The sequence below is a fragment of the Mus musculus genome, chromosome 13 (genome assembly GCF_000001635.26).
Source record: "Mus musculus strain C57BL/6J chromosome 13, GRCm38.p6 C57BL/6J".
NCBI lineage: Eukaryota > Metazoa > Chordata > Mammalia > Rodentia > Muridae > Mus > Mus musculus.
In genome coordinates, this window is record NC_000079.6 from 66,682,851 (window position 1) to 66,703,383 (window position 20,533).

The window sequence follows — 20,533 nt, forward strand, 5'->3', positions numbered from 1 at the left end:
CCTAAAGCCATCCCCAATGGATGTTCATAAGAAATGACACAGCTCTTTGGAGGCAGTGGGTTTTCTCTAAGATGGTATATTTATCATGTGGACACATCATACACTGTTCCATATCTGCTGGTGAACAACAATAAACCTGTATAAGATATCATAGTTATGCAGTTAATAATTGTGAATTTGTATTATTCAGAGGATATATCAATAAATATTTTGATGTTGAGCATCTATTCCATTCCTTATTGCTGTAGGAACCATGAACCTAAGATTGCTGTCAATTGAACTATGATTTATAGTGGAAGAAAAAAAAACATCATAGAGAATGGACAAAAAATATTTATTAAACAAAAAAGAAAATATTATGAAAATTAATATGCATACTCTCAGATTATTATCTCCTCAAACCATAAATTCACTATTCACAGAAAAGGGTAGTTTGCAGACATCATTGTTGGTGCCAGTTGTTGCAACGCATTGTGTACTTTGTTGCTTTGTGGATTGTGCCTATGTTTTTATTTACATGTAGGAGCTAGAACATTTAATTTCTCATGCAAATACAGTTTGCATAAAGGAATATTTTCATTCTTGAAACTGTATGCCTCATAGACATATGTATGTCCCTCTCATTGGGGTACAATCTCTTTCTTCCCAGCTATACATTCCAAGCTGTAGGTCACGAAGGCTATTGAAATTCACATTCATCCCTCTTTCCTTAGGTTGGCTGTGATTGATGATAAGCACTGTCCCATCTCTTGTTACATTCTGGAAATCTTCACTCTTGTTCTAAGTCTTTCACAGGAAATTCTTAATCCTTTAAACCATCTAAGCTCTTAAAATATATTTCATTAAACAACAACTGCTACCCTGAACATCTGGTCTTTGTCAGGTACTAAGCTGGGTACTGGAGAAAAAGATTATGGACTGATCATGTAGTCAAGTTGTTTTGTATAAAGGATCAAAGAAAAATAAATGTATGCATAGATTATACCTAAAATTTTTGTTTAAAAATTTGTTACATGTATATATCCCCCTAAACATTTTCTATGTAACATAAAATCAGTAACCATCATATTGTGAGAGAAATACATTGTTTGAAGAAGGTATTGCAGGCTATTTGCTGGGTCCAAAAGCAGTTGATATTATTTAACTGATTAAGTTCTGAAACATGAAGATTTTAGGTCTTCAATTTTCATCTAGACCATATATTTCTTGTTTGGAAAGAGAACACATTCAAATTTAGCAATTTTTCTTCTGCATGCAAGCATGTACCTGTTTCATTGGAAACCTCATTTTCTGGGCACTGAACACAATCAAAACAGCAGTCTGCTGTTTCTTCCTGATGAATTTTCCTGAATCCAGCAGTACATGCCACACTACACATGGAGAAGGGAACCTGAGGAAATGCATAAATTGTATATGTTTGCGTGTGTGAATGTAGTTCATGTATACATCATATGCATAATGACCCTTAGATTGATATATGGGACATTAACAGATATGGCTATAAATATTCCTCTGATAATCAGTATTACTTAACAATTTCAGGCACATTATTATTTGTATTACCCTGCAGTGCACTGAATGTCACAATATTTAATACACCATGTAATATTAGATATGTAATATTTAGGTTGAAGCAATTTAAAATTTTTCCTTCCTAAACTGATTAATCCAAAGGAATGTTTATGTGGCATCAGTTCTCTAATGATTTACAAATAAAAAATAACAATACTGAGGTTTGTAGAGAAATAAGGTAGGATAGATCCAGAAAGATTTGTTTGATGAATATGAACAAAATATGCTATATAAGACTCTCATAAAATTAAGGAAGCTTTCCTAAGTTTAAAAGAAGACCTTGAACCCCCTGTACCTTCCTCCGTTTCCCCTGGTTTTTATGAGGGAACTCCCCTATCTACTCACCCACTCCTGCCTCACCACCCTAGCATTCCCCTATTCTGGGACATTGAGTCTCCACAGGATCATGGTCCTCCCCTCCCTCTGATGTCAGATAAGGCAATCCTCTAAAGAAGAGGGGAAACATGGAAGCAAGATAACATTTGAAATGTAAATAAATAAAGTAACCAATTAAAAAATACACAAATAAAGACAGGAAACCTTAAATCTGGAGATTTCTGTTAATGAATACATCCTATACTTAATTAGGCTATAAATATGTCACCCAGAATCAGAAAATTCCATGGTGTGTGTGTATACAAAATTTATATATATATAATATATGTAATAAACATATTCCTATAGTGTGGGATGAATAGGCATGTGGATACAATTGAACATGGAATCAAGAGACCTTTTTCCCTATGACCATTTTTACATAAAGTTGTGAGTTATGAAATGTTTGTGCTTGTAATTGAGGATAGTCTTTTGTAAGACTAGCAATTGGTCTCAACCACACAGCTATTACTTCACTGCCTCATATTTTAAAATTTAGGTATCATGAAAAATATAAAATTGTAGAATACCCACTGATGTTCCTCCTGTGGCCCACTCCAGGTCTTCAGATATAAGAAGTTGTTGGGTCTGTGGGAAACAAGGAAAATGGCTTCCTATTTTCACTTTTAATCCAAGGCCTTGTCGAAAATTCCAAATGATACAAATGTCATACTCTACACACTGATATTCCTTATGATTCATGTTCACCAGTTCTCCACCAGGGTTAGTAAATACCTGGGCTTTCAGCAAGGAAACCGTCTAAAATAAATTCATGATTACATATGCATATTAATAAGGGGAAGACAAAATTGAGAATTTCCTCTAATTTTCTTAGTCTTTCAGAAAAGACAGCTCTATGAAGTAACCCTGTATAATAAAATACAATATACCTTTTTGATAATTGAAAATTTATATACTTCATATTAATGTTTGATGGTAAAATGTGCTAGAAAAAATGATTACCAGATAACAAGTAACATGGTGTGTGAGTGTGTGCACATGTTTGTCAAAAATACTTTTTAAAAAATGAAACCATGTATGTGCAAATGAAGGAGAATTCTGAATGTGTGTGAAGATAAAGAAAGAATGGTTGTGGGTCTTTCATGAATAGACAGTAAACGTATATGAGATAAACATAAACTTAATAAAATGTACAGTCTTAATCATTTATGGTTTTGTAAGTAATTGTTAAGTTCAACGAGTAACTATTTGTACTGCACATGTACTGAACCCTGAGAAACTTTTCTTTTTTGTTTTGTTTTTTGTTGTTGTTTGTTTGTTTTTTGTTTTTTTGAGACAGGGTTTCTCTGTGTAGCCCTCGCTGTCCTGGAACTCGCTTTGTAGACCAGGCTGGCCTCAATCTCAGAGATCCTCCTGCCTCTGCCTCCCAAGTGCTGTGATTAAAGGAATGTGCCACCACTATTTGGCTGAGAAATTATGCATTAAAAATATTCTAGTCTAGTCATCCTTTAAGGCTTTTATGATAAAACTCTTGGTTCCTATTTTAAATTTTGAACTTATTTATGGAAATCTTGAGACACGTTTTCACAAAACTCACTGCTATCATAAAAAATGTTTTGTCTCCTATTAAATGTTATTTTGTGCACGATATTCATTCATGTAAATGGTTAATTAGAGAGTTTTTCAGTGTAGAAATCTTTCCACTGACAGAATAACCTTTAACAAATGTACACTTGTTTCTCTGGGTCCATTTAAAAAGATCACACTGTTATATATATAAGCATAATGAAAAGTAAGAAACTTTACCTGCTGACAGTCAGTGAATAATCCTTTGGGTTCTGCTATTTTCTGAGACTCTACTTGTTGAAGCATGAGTTCATGGTAGGTGTGGACCACAACATACACAGCTTTATACAGACTGTAACCTTCTTCACTTAGGGCCATGTCACATTTGTGCAATGCTGTCCATTCCGATGTGCTGTTGAATGTAAAATGATCCATTTTATTGCTGTTCTTAGAGACTGAACAATTAAAATAATTCCACTCCAGTATAGACTCAGAAATGTTTACTGGTATTTGTTGGTTTTCATTGTTTGCAAAAAAATTCCTAAATTTAGCAATCTCACCTTTGTGGTGTGCAAAAGTGACAGTCCCATGAAGAAATCAAGGTTGAAATCTCTTTTAATTGTGATGACATCCCATTGTGAGGTTGTGATCCAAATTCTGTGTGCAAATAAATATTCCCATCTTCTAAAGCTGACTTCTAGAGTTGAGTTCATTTCACCATAAATGATAACAACTTTTGCTGATGATGTCATAATTTGCTTATCATATGTCTTAGCCCTTGTCACGTGTATGTGCATGTTTTCTGGGATCACATTCACAAAAGCTAAACAGATCCCATGTCTTTGCATTTCTTCTGTTGAGTCTGAGAGAAACTGAATACCCTGGTCATCATCTAAGATGACCAGTCCTATCCAAGTCCATCTAAAATGAAGCATCAAGGAGACCATGCCATGGGACAAACGTGTGTCCTTGGTGGCTACCTGATGGACATAGGGGGATAGGTCATGGTCACTTAGGTTAGGATTAAATGTTCCAAAGAAAACCTAAAGGATATAGAAGAGATGATAAAACATCTATTGAGGAATATGATTGTCAGGATGTTTGGACTTATATACAAGTAACATTACTCATCTTTCAGAACTCCTATCAAAGATAGTAAGATTATACTATACATATTCCATTTTTTAAAATATTTTTTATTATGTATTTTCCTCAATTACATTTCCAATGCTATCCCAAAAGTCTCCCATACCCTCCCCCCCCCACTCCCCTACCCACCCATTCCCACTTTTTGGCCCTGGCATTCCCCTGTACTGTGGCATATACAGTTTGCAAGTCCAATGGGCCTCTCTTTCCAGTGATGGCCGACTAGGCCATCTTTTGATACATATGCAGCTAGAGTCAAGAGCTCCGGGGTACTGGTTAGTTCATAATGTTATAAATATCATTCCTATTAGATTGTTGACTATCTCTGATACATCCCACTGTTCTCAAAAATAGTTTGCCTTGTACATCTATGATCTATTTACTTAATTCTTTATTTTATATTATATAAATAATATATATCTATTTAAAAATATGTGTGTGTGCACGTGAGAGTGTATGTATGTGTGTTTCTGAGTGTGTAGCAAGATACTCATCACTCATAAATGCACGCTGTTCAAGTTTTCTTGTAGGAAAATGTAAATGGAATTTGAATGTTGTTAACTCATCCAGTGTCACACATTCTTAAATATGGTGTCCTAGAATAAATTGACAGTTTTACAGCTGTTTTCCATGATGGTCCTGTAAGATATATGTTTCAATCATCCTCTAATTCACAGATATAATTAAAAACCAAATGATTTTTTCTTCTAAATATATCTTACCCAGAATCCCAATTTATCCTCACACAGGCCATCCATGAAGGAGAATAGCAAAGACGTGTTGGGTAAATGATAAGGATTCTTGTTGATCTCATCAGTAGCAAAAAACATTACCAGAGAAAACTCGTATCTTCTCAATGATATTCTAAAACAAGGCATAATGATGATTAAGAACGATGTTTGAAACAAAATTCCAATTGCAGTAAAGTTTGTAATATGAGAAATGCTAAATTTCTGTCTAAATGTCTTGAAATAAACCTCATATGTTAGCAATCTTTAGAGGTGAATACAATTTAAGAATTCATAGACATAGGGCACTATGATATGATAAATATTTTATTCATGAAAGTTAATAAGGATTGTTTTATCTCTGAATGCCATCCTTGAACTAGATTACAGTCCTATTGAGAAAGACTGCTATAAAATAACCTTGAATTTGTATTTCCACAGATACATAAAAAAGCATGACTTAAACCATATAAAATATATAACAGATTCTCCTTAAAATTTTTTATTATTAAAATGCATTTTATGTATCAAACATCTTAATAATACTGAATATTTTGAGAACCAAATAATACATCAAAATTTTGTTCAACTTTCATATTCCTGTCCTTTTATACTTTAAAAATATCATTAATGCATATTTAATAATATCCATACCTGATGATCCTATGTCTACTTTTGAGTACTGCCTGCCTCTGCCTCCCGAGTGCTGGGATTAAAGGTGTGAGCCACCACGTCTGGCCTTAATGTCACTTTTTATTTTGAGATGATGATTATCTAAATTTTTCATTCCATGTTAAATTTGAGAAACTTTCAGATATTGTCCAATTGTTATGCTCATTTTTTTCATAATTTTTGTTGATGTAATTGAGATTTAAGCTGTACATTCAGATTATTTTATACTGGTATATTCCTTGTCCTTTCAGTGTATCATGGCTATCAATTATTTGTATTCATTTTTTTTCTAGCAGTTTGCTAAAGTTGCTGTCACTTGTAAGTATATATTTTTGGGGAAGATTGATTATTTTACAACGTTTAAATGCTGTAGATAACATACAATATGTAGTAGAGAAAGTAACAAATACAGCTCCTGGGCCCTCTGTGCCAACCAAAGCTGCCCTGAGCAGACTGCTATGTCATGTGGACCTCCACTCTCCCATCACCTCTCCTCAAACCTAGTCAGACTCCTGAACCATAAGGTGCCGAAACATACAGCCTAATGATATCCATCAGAATCCTGCCACGCCAGGAAAATTGAAGTTCACCCTCTTCCCAATATCTGCTACAACAAGAACATCTAGGGATTAAAAGCATCCAGTTTGCTAAAGGCCCTCAAAAGAACAAAATCAACAAAAGCCTTGGCAATAAACAAATCTACCCCACTACAGCAAGCTCAGATAACCTAGCAAAACTGAAATACAAGAAAATTACCTTAACTACTATCTTACAATAATCATAGAGGCCTTATAATAGGAAATTATAAATTCCTTAAAGAAACACTGGAAATACAATCAAACAATAAAGGTCTTTAAAGAAGAAACAAATAATTACTTAAAGACATACAGGAAAATAGAATTAAACAGGTAAAGGAAACAAATAAAACTGGGCAAGACCTGGAAGTCAAAATAGAAGCAATAAAGAAGACACAAACTGAAGAAATTCTGGAGGCAGAAAACTAAGGGAAGACAACAAGATCAACAGATGCAACAAGCATGTACAGAATAATGGAGATGGAAGAGAGACAGTCAGGCATAAATATACAATACAAGTAATTAATACATCAGTCAAAAATGTTAAATATAAAAAACTCCTAGCATAAAACATCCAGGAAATCTGGGATTCCACCAAAGGCCATCAAAGAGCAACAGAAATAAAAGAATGTTAAGACTCTGTAATATTTTGTATAGGCTGGGCCCAGGGTGTGGCAGTATTAGAAGGTGTCTCCCAGTTGGAGTAGGTGTGTCCCTGTGGGTGTGGGCTTTATGACCCTTATTCTGACTGTCTAGAAGCCAGTATTCTGCTAAAAGCCTTCAGAGGAAGATGTAAATCTCTCAGCTCCTTCTGCACCATGCCTGCCTGGATGCTGTCATGTTCCTGCCTTGAAAATACTGAACTGAACCTCTGAAACTAAGAATTGCCTTGGTCATGGTGTTTGATCACAGCAATGAACCCTAACTAAGACAAGACTCCAAGCTCCAAGGACCAGAACATATTCCCAAAATAATCATAGAAGAAAAGTACCCAACCTAAAGAAAGAGATTCCTAGAAATGTGTGAGAAGCCTCTAGAATACCAATTAGACTGGAACAGAAAAGAAACCCATCCTAATACATAATTATCAAAATACAAAACCTAAAAATCAAAGAAAGAATATTAAAAGTAGCATGGGTAAAATGCCAAGTAACATACATAGGCAGATATATCAGAATTACATCTGACTTGTCAGCATAGACTGTCAAAGTTAGAAGGGCCTGAGCAGATAGCCTGCAACCTCTAAAAAACATAGGTGCCTACATACACTACTATGCCCAGAAAAACTCACAATCAACTTACATGGCAGAAAGAAGACATTTCAATAAAAATCCAAAATCAAACAATATCTGTTCATAAATTCTACTCTACAGAAAATAGGAGAATGAAAGCTCCAAACAAAGAAACATAACTACATCCAAGAAAACACAGGAAATAAGCAAACCCATACCAGCAAAAGCAAAGAAAGCACTGACAAATACATAAACACACACACACACATACACACACACACACACACACTAAACCACCAATGACAAAATAATGGAAAATTACAATCACTGGTCATTAATATCTCTCAACAACAGTGGACTCAATTCCCAATTAAAAAGACATAGGCTAAGAGAATGGATGGAAAAAGAGGATGCATTATCCTTTTGTATACAAGAAACATTCCTCAGGAAGACAATAGACATTTCCTCAGAGTAAAGTGCTAGAAAAAAAGTTATCTGAGCAAATGAATGCAATAAGAAAGGTGGGGGTAGTCATTCTTATACCAAACAAACAAAAAACAAAAATAAACACTTTCAAGCAAAATTAATCAAAAGAGACAGGGAAGGACACTTCATACTCATCAAAGGAAAAATCTACCAAGATGATATCTGAATTATGAACATCTGTACCCCGAAGACAAGGGCACTCAACAACTATAAAAGAAAGACTGCTAGAATGTAAACAGCACATCAAATCCCACACATTAATTGTAGGGTATTTCAAGACCTGACTAGCATCAAAAGACAGCACATCCAGACAAAACCATAATCACAGAAATAATGAAACTAAAAGGCTCTGTGAATCAAAAATACCTAATAGACATGTACAGAAAATTCACCAAAACCCAAGAGGATATACTTTCTTTTCAGCACCTGAGGGATCCTTCTCCAAACTGATCATATAATCAGTCACAAAGCAAATCTTGAAGGTACAAGAAAATTGAAATAATGCCTTGTATCTAATCAGACCACCATGGATTTAAGTTGGACGTCAACAACAGGAACACTGTAAAGCCTACACACTCATGGAAATTGAACAAGTCTCCATTCAGTGATCTCTGGGGCATGGAAGGGGGGGCAGAGAGAGAGAGAGAGAGGGAGAGAGAGAGAGAGAGAGAGGGAGAGAGGGAGAAAGGGAGGGAGGGAGGGAAGGAGGGAGGGAGGGAGGGATGAAGGAAGGAAGGAAGGAAGGAAGGAAGGAAGGAAGGAAGGAAGGAAAAACACTTTATGGAATCCAATGAAAATGAAGGTACAATATATCCAGTTTTATGAGACACAATGAAAACAGTGCAAAGAGGAATGTTCATAGCACTTAATGCCCCCATAAAGAAATTTTAAATGCTGAAACCAGCAATTGAAAAGTACACCTGAAATCTCTAGAAAAAAAAGGTGCAAGAATATCAACAAGGAGTAGAAGGAAGAAAATAATGAAAATCAAGGCTGAAATAAATCAGGTCATAACAAAGAAAACAATATAACAAATCAAGAAAGCTAAGAGCTGATTCTTTGAGAAAACCAACAAGATAGACAAACCCTAGCCAAAATAAGCAAAGGACAGCGAAACAGAATCTAAATAAACAAAGTCAGTAATGATGAGAAAGACAAAACAAGTCACATTGAGGAAGTTCAAAGAATCATTAGGTCTTACTCCAAAAGCCTATACTCCACAAAATTGTAAAATCCTAATGAAATGGGTGATTTTCTATCCAAATACCAATTGGAAAGTTAAATCAGGGACAGGTAAACTATTTAAACATCTCTATAGCCCCTAAAGAAATAGAAGCATGTATTGAATGTCTCCTAACCAATAAATCCCAATAGAGAGATTGTTTTAATGGAGAATTCTACGAGACTTTCAAAGAAGAGCTAAAGCCAATACTCTTCAAACTATTCCATGAAATAGAAACAAAAGGAGCACTGCCAAACTCATGCTATGAGGCCACAGCCACTCTGATACCTAAACCACAGAAAGACTCAACAGAAAGAAAACTTTAGATTGATTTCCCTTATTAACATTGATTCAAAATACTCAATAAAACACCTGCAAACCGAATCCAGGAACACATCAAAGATGTCATCGCTCAAGATCAATTCGGCTTCCTCAAAGAGATGCTTAGAAATTTAATATATTGAAATCCACCAATGTAATCTACCATATAAACAAACTTAAAGAAAAAACTCACATGATTTTTCTCATTAGTTGCTGAAAAGGCCTGGGATTAAATCCATCGCCTCTTCATTTTAAAGGTACTAGATAGAGAATTCATGGATACAGGGTACATACATAAACATAATCACAGTAACATACAGTAAGCCAATAGATAAAAATCAAACTAAATGGAGAATTTCAAACATTTCCTCTCCATTTAGGTATAAGGAACAAGACTAACCTTCCCACTCTATCCCTATCTATCTTTTGAAAATATCACTTAAAATTCTAGCCAGAAAAATAAGACAAGTAAAGAAGATCAAAGAACCAGCTCTTGGTTTGATTGATTCTTTGTTCAGTTCTTTTAGTTTCTACTTGATTGATTTCAGCCCTGAGTTTGATTATTTCCTGCTGTCTACTCTTTTTGAGTGAATTTGCTTCCTTTTGTTCTAGAGCTTTCAGGTGTGCTGTCAAGCTGCTAGTGTATGCTCTCTCCCCTTTCTTTTTGGAGGCACTCAGAGCTATGAGTTTTCCTTTTAGGACTGCGTTTATTGTGTCCCATAAATTTGGGTGTACCCATTTTCATTAAACTCTAAAAAGTCATTAATTCATTTCTTTATTTCAGTCATAATGGTGTACAAAGTTCATGCCAGCGTTTGAAAAGCAGAGGCAGGCTCTTACAGGATTGAGGCCTACAAAGTGTCTTCAAGACAGCCAGGGCTGTTTACACTAAGTAACCATGTATGAAAAGAATAAAAATAAATTTAAGAAAGAAAAATACTATTATGAATTAGGTTCATGAATGGGAATAAATTCATAAATTTTTATGTTGTAAGAAAGCATTTGGTAGGTATTTTACTTAGACAGTCAGTACCCCTTAAATATTTAATACTATTTTAAGTTGTTTACCTTCTGTTTCATAGAACTCTGAACAGTAGAATTGTGATTGTTGTTTGCCTTACATGTCCAATGCCCTGAGTTTGATACCTTGCACAGCAAAAGAAAGAGAGATTGTGATTATTGAAATTGTCAGAGAAAATGGCAAGGGTTTGATCTAGATCATGCAGCCTCAATCTAAATCCTTGCTCTGCCACTTTCTGCAACAGGAACATGCATGGGCATCGCTGTTCTTACCTCTTTCCTTTCTGCAAGAGGAATGGCAAGAATCAGTGACTTTCAGCTTATGTCTACTTAAGGACAACACGGAAAAAGGTTCAGAGCCTTGCACCTAGTGAGACTAGACAATTGTCTCACAGTTAATTCATGAAGTGGCTCAATTGTTCCTGAGTAAGGTTTTTGTTTTTGTTTTGTTACACCCAAGAATATTCTCTGAAATCAGAACTTTTTACAAGCTTAAAACGTCCTTATATTTTAGATTCTTAGATTTAGGATCCGTATTTTTATATTTTGGAACATCAGGAGGAGTGTTAGTAATAATATTATCATAAAATAATATTAGCCTAATAATCCTTATAAACACTCTCTGGTTATTCTAAGTCATTAATTATCCTTATGAAATAATATTTATTTCATCTCCATAAATGTAATAAACATGCTGCAGAACATGTTAGTAACAGCTAAATGTGAAAGAAAAATTCCCTTTGTATATAGATTTTTGGTTTTTTTGTGGACTACTTTTTGAAATATGTCTAATTATTACAGTAGTATGACAGTTTAAGAGCTTGGAAATCAGCTGGGCGTGGTGTTGCACACCTTTAATCCCAGTACTCAGGATGCAGAGTCAGGTGGATTTCAGAGTTCGAGGCCAGCCTGGTCTACAAAGTGAGTTCCCAGACAGCCAGGGCTATACAGAGAAACCCTGTCTCAAAAAACAAAAACAAAAACAAAACAAAACAAAAACAAAAAACAAAAAGAGCTTGGAATTCAAACTGACCTGAGTTAAATTCCAATTTGGGCATTCACCAGCTGTGGGACTTAAATTACTCATCTGTAAAAGGTGGGGCTGATAGTAATTTTTCCCCACAGTACTGTGAGAATTAATCTAACCCTTTGTAAACCGTTTGTGTTTTATTATTTATCAGGAACATTGGGTAGTAGTAGCTATTGTAATTATTTCATTTATAAAGTTTGTAGAGTTGTGCAGAATGGAGTTTATCAAACCTAAGTATGTGAAAGTATACATCTTGAAATTGTTAAAATCAGATTTATCTTATAAAATTATAGTTTTAAAAGAATGCAGCTAGAAATTAGAATAGGAAATAATTCCATGGTATTGTTCAAGTGATTTAAAATTCTATCTGATAACTAAAGAAACTGAAATTCATCTATTAAGGTAGCATACAGTCCATAAAATATTCTATATTATGCTAAGATACCATTCTCCTTAAATGTGATTTCTAAAGTTAACTAAATCTGTTTTTAATGAGAAAATTTATCTGGGTTTGAATATTCTTTTTTTTTTCCTTTTAGGCAATATGTCAGTATTGAGTGAATCCAGACATCATAGCTCGGTAAGGCATAGTGATATTGATTGCTTCTTTGTCTCAGGAGGTATAAGAACTGGCAGATCTCAAAGGTCTGTATTCTTGTTTAAGAAAATTGACACACATATAAATGTGTGTGTGTGTGTATCTGAATTGATAACAATGTATTCTTTAGAAAATATTTTGATATTTCTCAGTCAAATCTATCCCTTTGTTCAAATTGCCTGGAGTCCATTATCACAGGTGTTGGGAAATTAGAAACTTGCTATTTGGTGTAAGTTGCAATATACGGGGAAGACTATCTTAAATTGAGTAATCTGTTATCTCATATAGATAAGGGATTCTGAATATTTTCCATATCTTTTTGTTGTTTGTTAAGGGGAAATTTCTGGTATCCTGTGTCTTCAGACTTTGTTCTTCTGTTCAAGTAACTCTCCTCCCTTCATGTAGGTAAACATAGTAACTTTTGGGTTGTGATAATTTTGTATCATTGAGTTGAATCATCTGGGCAGTCTTTTTTTTTAATGAAATTTCAGGCTTATGTATGTACTACTTACTAGTATTAGAAGCATTTGTTTAGAATTTTTCTTTAGTTTTTTCTTGTCAGATTGAAAGAACCTAGAGGGGAAACCCCCCACTCAATTCCCGAATCAGAGTGCACCCAAGGAACACGAGAGACCGTCTTGATGCAAACACACAAAGTAGTTTAATGACAGAGCTCCGAGCCAACCTGTATCTCACACAGGAGACAGAGGTTGTTGACCACGAGGCTCGAAAGCTAAGGGGTTTTATAGAAAAGGGTCTGGCGCTGGGGGAGGAATGGCACCGTTTCACACGATTGGTTCATTTAAACACCAGCAGAATGATTACACACCAGAAAAAGATTACGTGCAGGTCGGTGAGTCAGGAATTCTGAGGGCCAGGTGCTTATCTAAGTCAGCAGAACATCTGGTTAACTTTTTTTTTTTCTGTTACTGCAGACCCTAATATCAGTTGCCCTTACCACTGGACAAAATACCAGTACAAGTTTCCTCTCCCCCTGTGCATGCCTCCTGTAGCTACCACAGATAATCCCCACCTACCCTTCCTTTCCTGCCTCATCCTTCTGTCTCAGCCCCCACTTGGGCAGACACATACTGTTCAACCACATGCCATGCCTGAAAGGACACCAGGTAAGCTTCTATAGATCTACCACACTATGTGCAATCCCAGATGTAATTTTCACAGTTGTCCCTAGCACTTTACCAAACAGCAAAGGCAGCTTAATCTCTCTCCTGACTATGTCTCCTTGTGGGTTGCTAAGATCATCTCTTTCTGCCTGCCTCTTTTTCCAGCTTCCAACATTAGTAAGCATTCCCTCTTGAACATACCCTCCAAACAGGTCCATCACAGAGGCAACCCTCAGTCAACACTGTGAAAATCCAGATATCAGCTGGGCGTGCTGGCACACGACTTTGATCCCAGCACTTGGGAGGCAGAGGGAGGTGTATTTCTGAGTTCAAGGCCAACCTGGTCAACAGAGTGAATTCCAGGACAGCCAGGGCTACATAAAGAAACCCTGTCTGGAAAAACCAAAAATAAATAAATAAACAAATAAATCCATATATCAACCAGTAACCCAAGGTATAAAACTCCCACCCAAACAGCTCAAACCAAGAAACCAAATCACCTCAAACCCAGAGGCCTAGACACCAGCAAATGAATATAATGAATAATAGCCAGGAAAATATATCACCATCAAATCCAAGCTATCCTATCACAGCAGGTCCTGAGAAATTGAAACATGCAATAGATACAGTGGAAAAATGGTTGTTTGCGGTAACGGAGAGGAGTGAAAACATGGGGGAAGGGATAGCTGTGCACAGGAAGACCTGCAGACAGGCACACAGACAGAGAGCAGAGAGAGACAGCCACAAGAATAGGGAAATAGAATGGGGGTTGGGGGAGAGCATGTGCAGAGAACAGAGACAGGGAACAAAGTACAGAGCTGCTCTAGCTGGTGGTCCATGTATATAAAGCACACCTGACAACAGCAGCAGGTGATGGAGACAGGTAACGACTTAAGCATTTGCTAAGTCCCTAAGAGCAGGCCATTGAATTTGCTGTACACTGTCAACCACGGAGGCAAGGTACACCCTTGGTCCAGGAAGGGAAGAGAGACTCTCAGGCATTAGAGATGAATAGAAAAAAATGATAAAATGGTCAAAAAATATGAATTCCAAATGTTCTGGCACTAAATAATCACAATTTCTGCAACATATGAGAAGGTGAAAAGTAGAAATTATTGGAATAGAAGAAGAATATCAGCTCAAAGGTCTAGAAAATATTTTCAGTGAAATTATGAATGAAAAATTTTCTAAACTAAAGAAAATACCTATCAAAGTACAAGAAGCATCAAAAATAGCAAATAGATTGGACCAAAAAAGTCCTTTTGCCACATAACAGTCAAAACTCTAAACATATAAAGCAAAGAAATATGAAAAACTGCAACAGAAAGAAATAAAAAACTAAATAAAACAAAAACAAGTAACTTATGGAAGCAGACCTATTAGCTTCATATCTGTCTTCTCAATGTCTACTAGTAAAAACAACAGTGTTTGGATTGTTTTGTGCTGCATGGTGAAAGAAACTACCCATGTTTCTACAAGAAAGCAACTGGCGCAAATGTTTTGGACAGATTCAGAATCAGCTATGATAATGAAGTTATTCAGAGGTCACTGCTTGAGACCTCACAGGTGGTCCCATCTGGGTGATGCTTCCCATGCAGCCCCAGAAAGGACCCACCATCCCATCTCCCACTGCTCAACCACCTTCCCCTACCCTTTGTGGGCAGTGATCCTGTGCTCACCATGTCTAAATCTCAGAGCTTCCTGAGGTCCCCTCAATGCACCCAACAGCAGATCTCAGAGCAGGACACAGAGAACCATTCAAGCCTGCACAGCCACAGTGATCTTGTAGAAAGGCACCCGGAAGATCCCGCCTCTTTGTCTGACTGGCATATCTGCCTGGCGAACTTGATTGGCCAGTGAGTCTTACCCCTCCTTAATGTTAAAGTTTGCTTCCTGTCGAAGGCTGGACCTTTTCCAGATCTCTGGAGCCCTTTTCAGCTCATTAGCATTTGTGCTTGCCCTGGGGGAAGAATCCACCATTCCAGCTCAGGCAATCAGCTGCCAGCTCCTCCCCTCTGTGAGCAATGATCCTTACTTCAGTCCTTGCCTGAACATTCTTCATAGCACTTGCCTTCTTTTTCCTGAAATCAAGGTGAGTAGCTTGAATAGCCCATTACTCTAGTTACATTGTAGGTATCAATCTGACCCAGGAATGGAAGGGTGGCCAGGCTATTAACATTAAAAAGGAATTTTAGAAAACAACAGGCTTGTTTGTGACTTCAGCTTGTCTCAGGGAAATTGCAGGTCCCTTTCACCAGATGATAAGTATCAATGCACAATGGGAGAACAGCAGGAAACAAAAGGGAAGCACTGTTGAGCACTACTGTTAGCTAACATGGTCATCAGTGGCAATGTGGAGAAAAGCCAAAGTTGGATTATCACAGGATCTCTAGGTAAACATCTCAAGTCATAGAGAGAATGATCTCTCAATGTATGTCAAAAAAAGTATTTAATATAATGTCTGAACAAAGGCTGTTGGCCAAGGGAAATTAACAAAATCAAGGACTGGTTGATTTCAAGTTACAGGATATTACAGCTGATACTCTGTATGTACCAGAATTTTAAAGAAATAAGTACTGACTAATGCCAGTTTTAAAAATAGAAAGAAGCAAGTCACTTTTGTTTTGTAAAAAAGTAGGGCAAGTACAAGAAAAAAAAAAAAAAAAAAAGAACTACCCTGTTCAATGTTTTTTTTTTTTATAAGTAGATTGCCAAGAAAAACTATAGCCTAGAATAAAGTTGCATCTGAACATCTCAAAAGATCAAGAATAAGAAAGGGTTTCTCACCTCAAAAGGTATAATTAAGAAATATCCCCCACAGTAAGCAGGGTTACAATCAGGATTAGGCGATTAGAGGGTTATGGTAAGGAATAAGATAAGGGTTGTTAGGATTAGGGTTAGGGTAGTTAGGAAAATAAGGGTTGAGGTTTAAGATAGGGTAAGAGGTTGAGGGTAAGTCCCAGGGTTAAGGTTAGGGTTAACGTGGCCACCATTATTCTTGATGGTTCTACTGAGTCAATAGTATCCTGTTACACAAAGAAGAAATATCATGGTTAGGGCTAGGCTCAGGGTTAGGGCAATGGATTTGCTGTGCTATGTGCAATCAGCTTCTATCTCTTCTCTCATCTGCCTCCCTAGTCCTCTTTTTCATAATATCATCATCTATTTTCCTGCCCACAGGAAAGTGAAAAGTAGGTAATCCAAGAATCTGGAACTTCCTGATGGGAAATTTCTTTATTTACAAAGGGGCCCAATTCATATAGAACAGAAAACTACTACTGCATTGGTTGATCTAAGTTTCACTTGGGGATCCACATAAGATGGAAGCAATCAGGGAACTTGTAGCCCTTCTTTGATAATGATATCATAAATACAGCATATTTGATAATGATATCATAAATATAGCATAGGCCATGTGTCTTCACCACAGATTTAGTTAATATAACCATGTGGTTCAAGACAAAATGGTGGACAACATGATTCTTGATGGTACAACTGAATCAGTAGTATCCCCATTATACAAAGAAGAAATATTAGGCCTACTATATCTTAATGTTTTGTTTTGTTCTTATTCTTATAGATTCTACCTTCCATACTTAATGGTTTCTCAAATGAACCTTAAGGTTTTTCCAGCCATATAATTACAAAACTAGCATCCTAACAAAGGAAGCAAAGACTTTGATAATCACAAAACCAAACAGATAATCAAAGAATAAGTTTCAAAAGCCATTCAGACTGATGCCAACATACAACATTTATGCTACCCGCTTCTGGGCCTCACTGTCAGTTATTTACACAGCTAATTTTCCTATGAAATAAAATGCCCTTCAGTATTCTTTTGCTCTAGACATGTCTGGTTTACTTTTTACCCAAACAAAAAATATGCTTACTAAAGATCTTCATGTGAAGTTTTCACATGACAATCAAAATTATGAAAAAGGAATCTCAGACAAGCAATACACACAAAATTATGGTTTATTATTTGATTTTATTAATATACACATATTCACATGGTTTAGAATATATACATGGTGTGTCATTCACATCATGTAATTAATAGCATACAAATTACAAGTAAAGTATCTGGTTAACTTGGCCAAAATTAATTTTACTAATAATAAACTACAATTAAAAGTCATCTGAATAAACGAAATTATTTAATGAATAAATCCCCAGGGGTAAAATATATTTGAAATGATAATATTGGTCTGAATCTTTCTTTGGAATAGATAACATGAGAATATATATTTAAATTTTAATGTCTACTTTTAAGGACATGATGTATGTAAGCCTATAGATCTAGTCACAGTGATATTTTTTGAACCCTATCCCAATTCTAGCTTACCTGTAGATTCTAAATTAGTTTTAAAGAGTTTTGTTCTGTTAGACCAGGAGATGATATTCATCCTGGACACTATCTTTACTCATATAAGAATAACATATCTGTTCTTTTGAAGATGGAATATACACATATGAATGATCTCTCAGACATAAACACTTTAGTAATTTAAACAATATTTATATCCAGTAAGGCCTCATTGAAAAAAAATGAATATGCAAAGATTGGAAGATCAGCAAAAGGCTTGTGTTTTATCATCTAAATTAAACAACAACCATTTTCATACTTTCAGCTCTGTTGAATTAAAATAATCACAGCAGACCTTTTAAATGTAACTAAAACTCTACAAAATAAGAGGACATGGCTGGCCAATATTTGTACAATTTGGAAGGGGAATAACTACTTAGGTAATGTAATTTTCTTCAGATGTACCGAATAAAGTATTTTTAATGTGCCAATTGCAGGATATCTACAGTCTCGTAAGAAAAACTTTGTCAATTTGCTGTAATTTCACTTTTATCCTAGCGTGTTCTTTGACAATTTAAAAATCTGGTTCCATTGATAACTTAGAAAGAGGGAATATATATTGCTTATTCCCAACCCCTGAATAAATATTCTCAAAGTACTTTGTGAATTTATATGTTAAATCTATTGTATCTTATGGTATTATCCTGCTTCCATTAGTTGGGGTATTCGACTCTGACAGCGGGAATTGCCTTATCTAACATTCATGTCTCAACTTGCCAACCAGGAAGTCAGTTGCCCACATGCACATGCCCACATGCACATGCCCACATGCCAAGTAGGATGTCAGTTCCTGGGGAGGTCTTCGGAACTTACACTTTACTAGAACCCATCAAATTGGTGCAGGTGTCTCCCTTATGTTGGGGATCCATTCCCAGGGCAGCTTATAATAGCAAAAGCCATAAAAGCATACACATGGGTGGGTGCAGGAAATGCTGCTGGGTGGTCTGTTCCAGTCCAAAGCTTATTCTGGGTAACTATAGAACAAAGGAAGCAGTTTGACCAGCTTCTATTGTGATTGGTTTTCTGAGCACACAGAACCAAACAGAATAGGTAATCAACTCTGGGAATAACTGCAGATGCAACATATGACAACTAGTCCTTGTAATACTAGTAACAGCACACAATGGCAGGGTAGCCAGGTAAGAGTTACCTAGTCCTTAACTAATCTGACCTAGGCCTTCACATTCCATCTAGGTCTTACTATTTTACCTAGACCTTAACTGCCAGCAGCTTTACCCTCTGAGCCACCACATGCACATGCATGTATAGATGGATGAATATATTTTCTGTATTTATTTATTCATTTATGAGAGGCAAAGTCTCTCTACATGGTGCCAAAACATATGATAGTCCAGGCAGGCCTTTCAAGTGAGTCCTGCCTCTGCCTCTACCACTTCATAGGATCCTCTTAGAAAACTCAGAACCTTCCCTTTTACAAGCAGGAAAAGTGATTTGAAGCCAGGTGTCATGACACATGCCTTTAATTCCTGTGGAGGCAGAGACAAGAGGACCTCTTTGAGTTTGAGGTAGCCTGGTGTACAAAATGAGTCCAGGACAGCTAGCATTACACAAGAAATCCTGTCTTTAAAAAAAAAACTGGGAAAAAAGTGATTTGCGAAGCTGTGACTAGGATAACTATGAAAAGCATTCATTAAGAATTCATAATCAGTGTTAGGATATTCATTATGGAATGATGTTTTTTTTTTTTGTCATGACAGGGTTTCTCTGTGTAACAGCCCAGCTTTCCTAGAACTTGCTTTGCAGACCAGGCTGACCTCTAACTCACAGACATGCTTGCCTCTGCCTCCTGAGTGCTGGGATAATAGGCATGTACCACTATCACCCAGCTAGATAATCATTTTAGTCAGACAACATAGTAAGTCATAAATTGTGGTAGGATGGATGGTGTGGGTGCTGTGGCCCCTGTGTAGGGCCTGGTAGACAGTTAAGGAGACTTCCATACTGCTCTGACAGTATGAGTGCCCATTTCCCTGACATACCGAGTAACAAAAGATAGAGGATCCTTGCAAATTAGTGAGCCTCAGATTGGTCCTGGAACACAGTGGTGGCTGCTTTCCCCATCTGCACAGAAGTCCTGTCTGGTGTTAGCCTCCCTATACTGATAGTGGAATGGTTGGCTACCTCAGAGCTCTTATGGATTCCCCATTGGTCCAAAGGCTGTATAAAAATGCCTGATGCTACTACACAATACAACATATCTACATCTCAGTGTAGATTATATGCATATGCATATCAGCCATAAAAACATGTGAACCTTGAGCAGACTAGCATGTCTTGGTTCCATTATTTCTCTACCCGCCTAGGTTCCCTCCCTTCTTTGAGCTCCAGGTTGCCTCCCAGGCTCAAACCCAGACATGTGATCCCCTGGCCAGCTCGCAACAGATCTCTAGTTGAGAAAATGCCTTATAGCTGGATCTCATGGAGGCATTTCCCCAACTGAAGCTCCTTTTTCTGTGATAACTCCAGCTTGTGGCAAGTCGACACACAAAACTAGCCAGTACAATACTCAATGCAAATT

At 36.5% G+C, this 20,533-nt stretch overlaps 1 long non-coding RNA gene and 1 pseudogene across 2 annotated transcripts in view; one reads left to right on the forward strand and one right to left on the reverse strand.

Annotated features, from left to right (window-relative positions):
- On the reverse strand, positions 1-15,607 carry Vmn2r-ps106 (vomeronasal 2, receptor, pseudogene 106; annotated as a pseudogene).
- Positions 12,495-20,533, forward strand: part of Gm40988 — a 15,821-nt gene continuing 7,782 nt past the window's right edge. For both annotated transcript variants that reach the window (XR_873610.2, XR_873611.1), the window contains exons 1-2: positions 12,495-12,551; positions 12,839-12,905. This is a non-coding gene — a long non-coding RNA (predicted gene, 40988). The remainder of the gene's footprint in view (positions 12,552-12,838; positions 12,906-20,533) is intronic.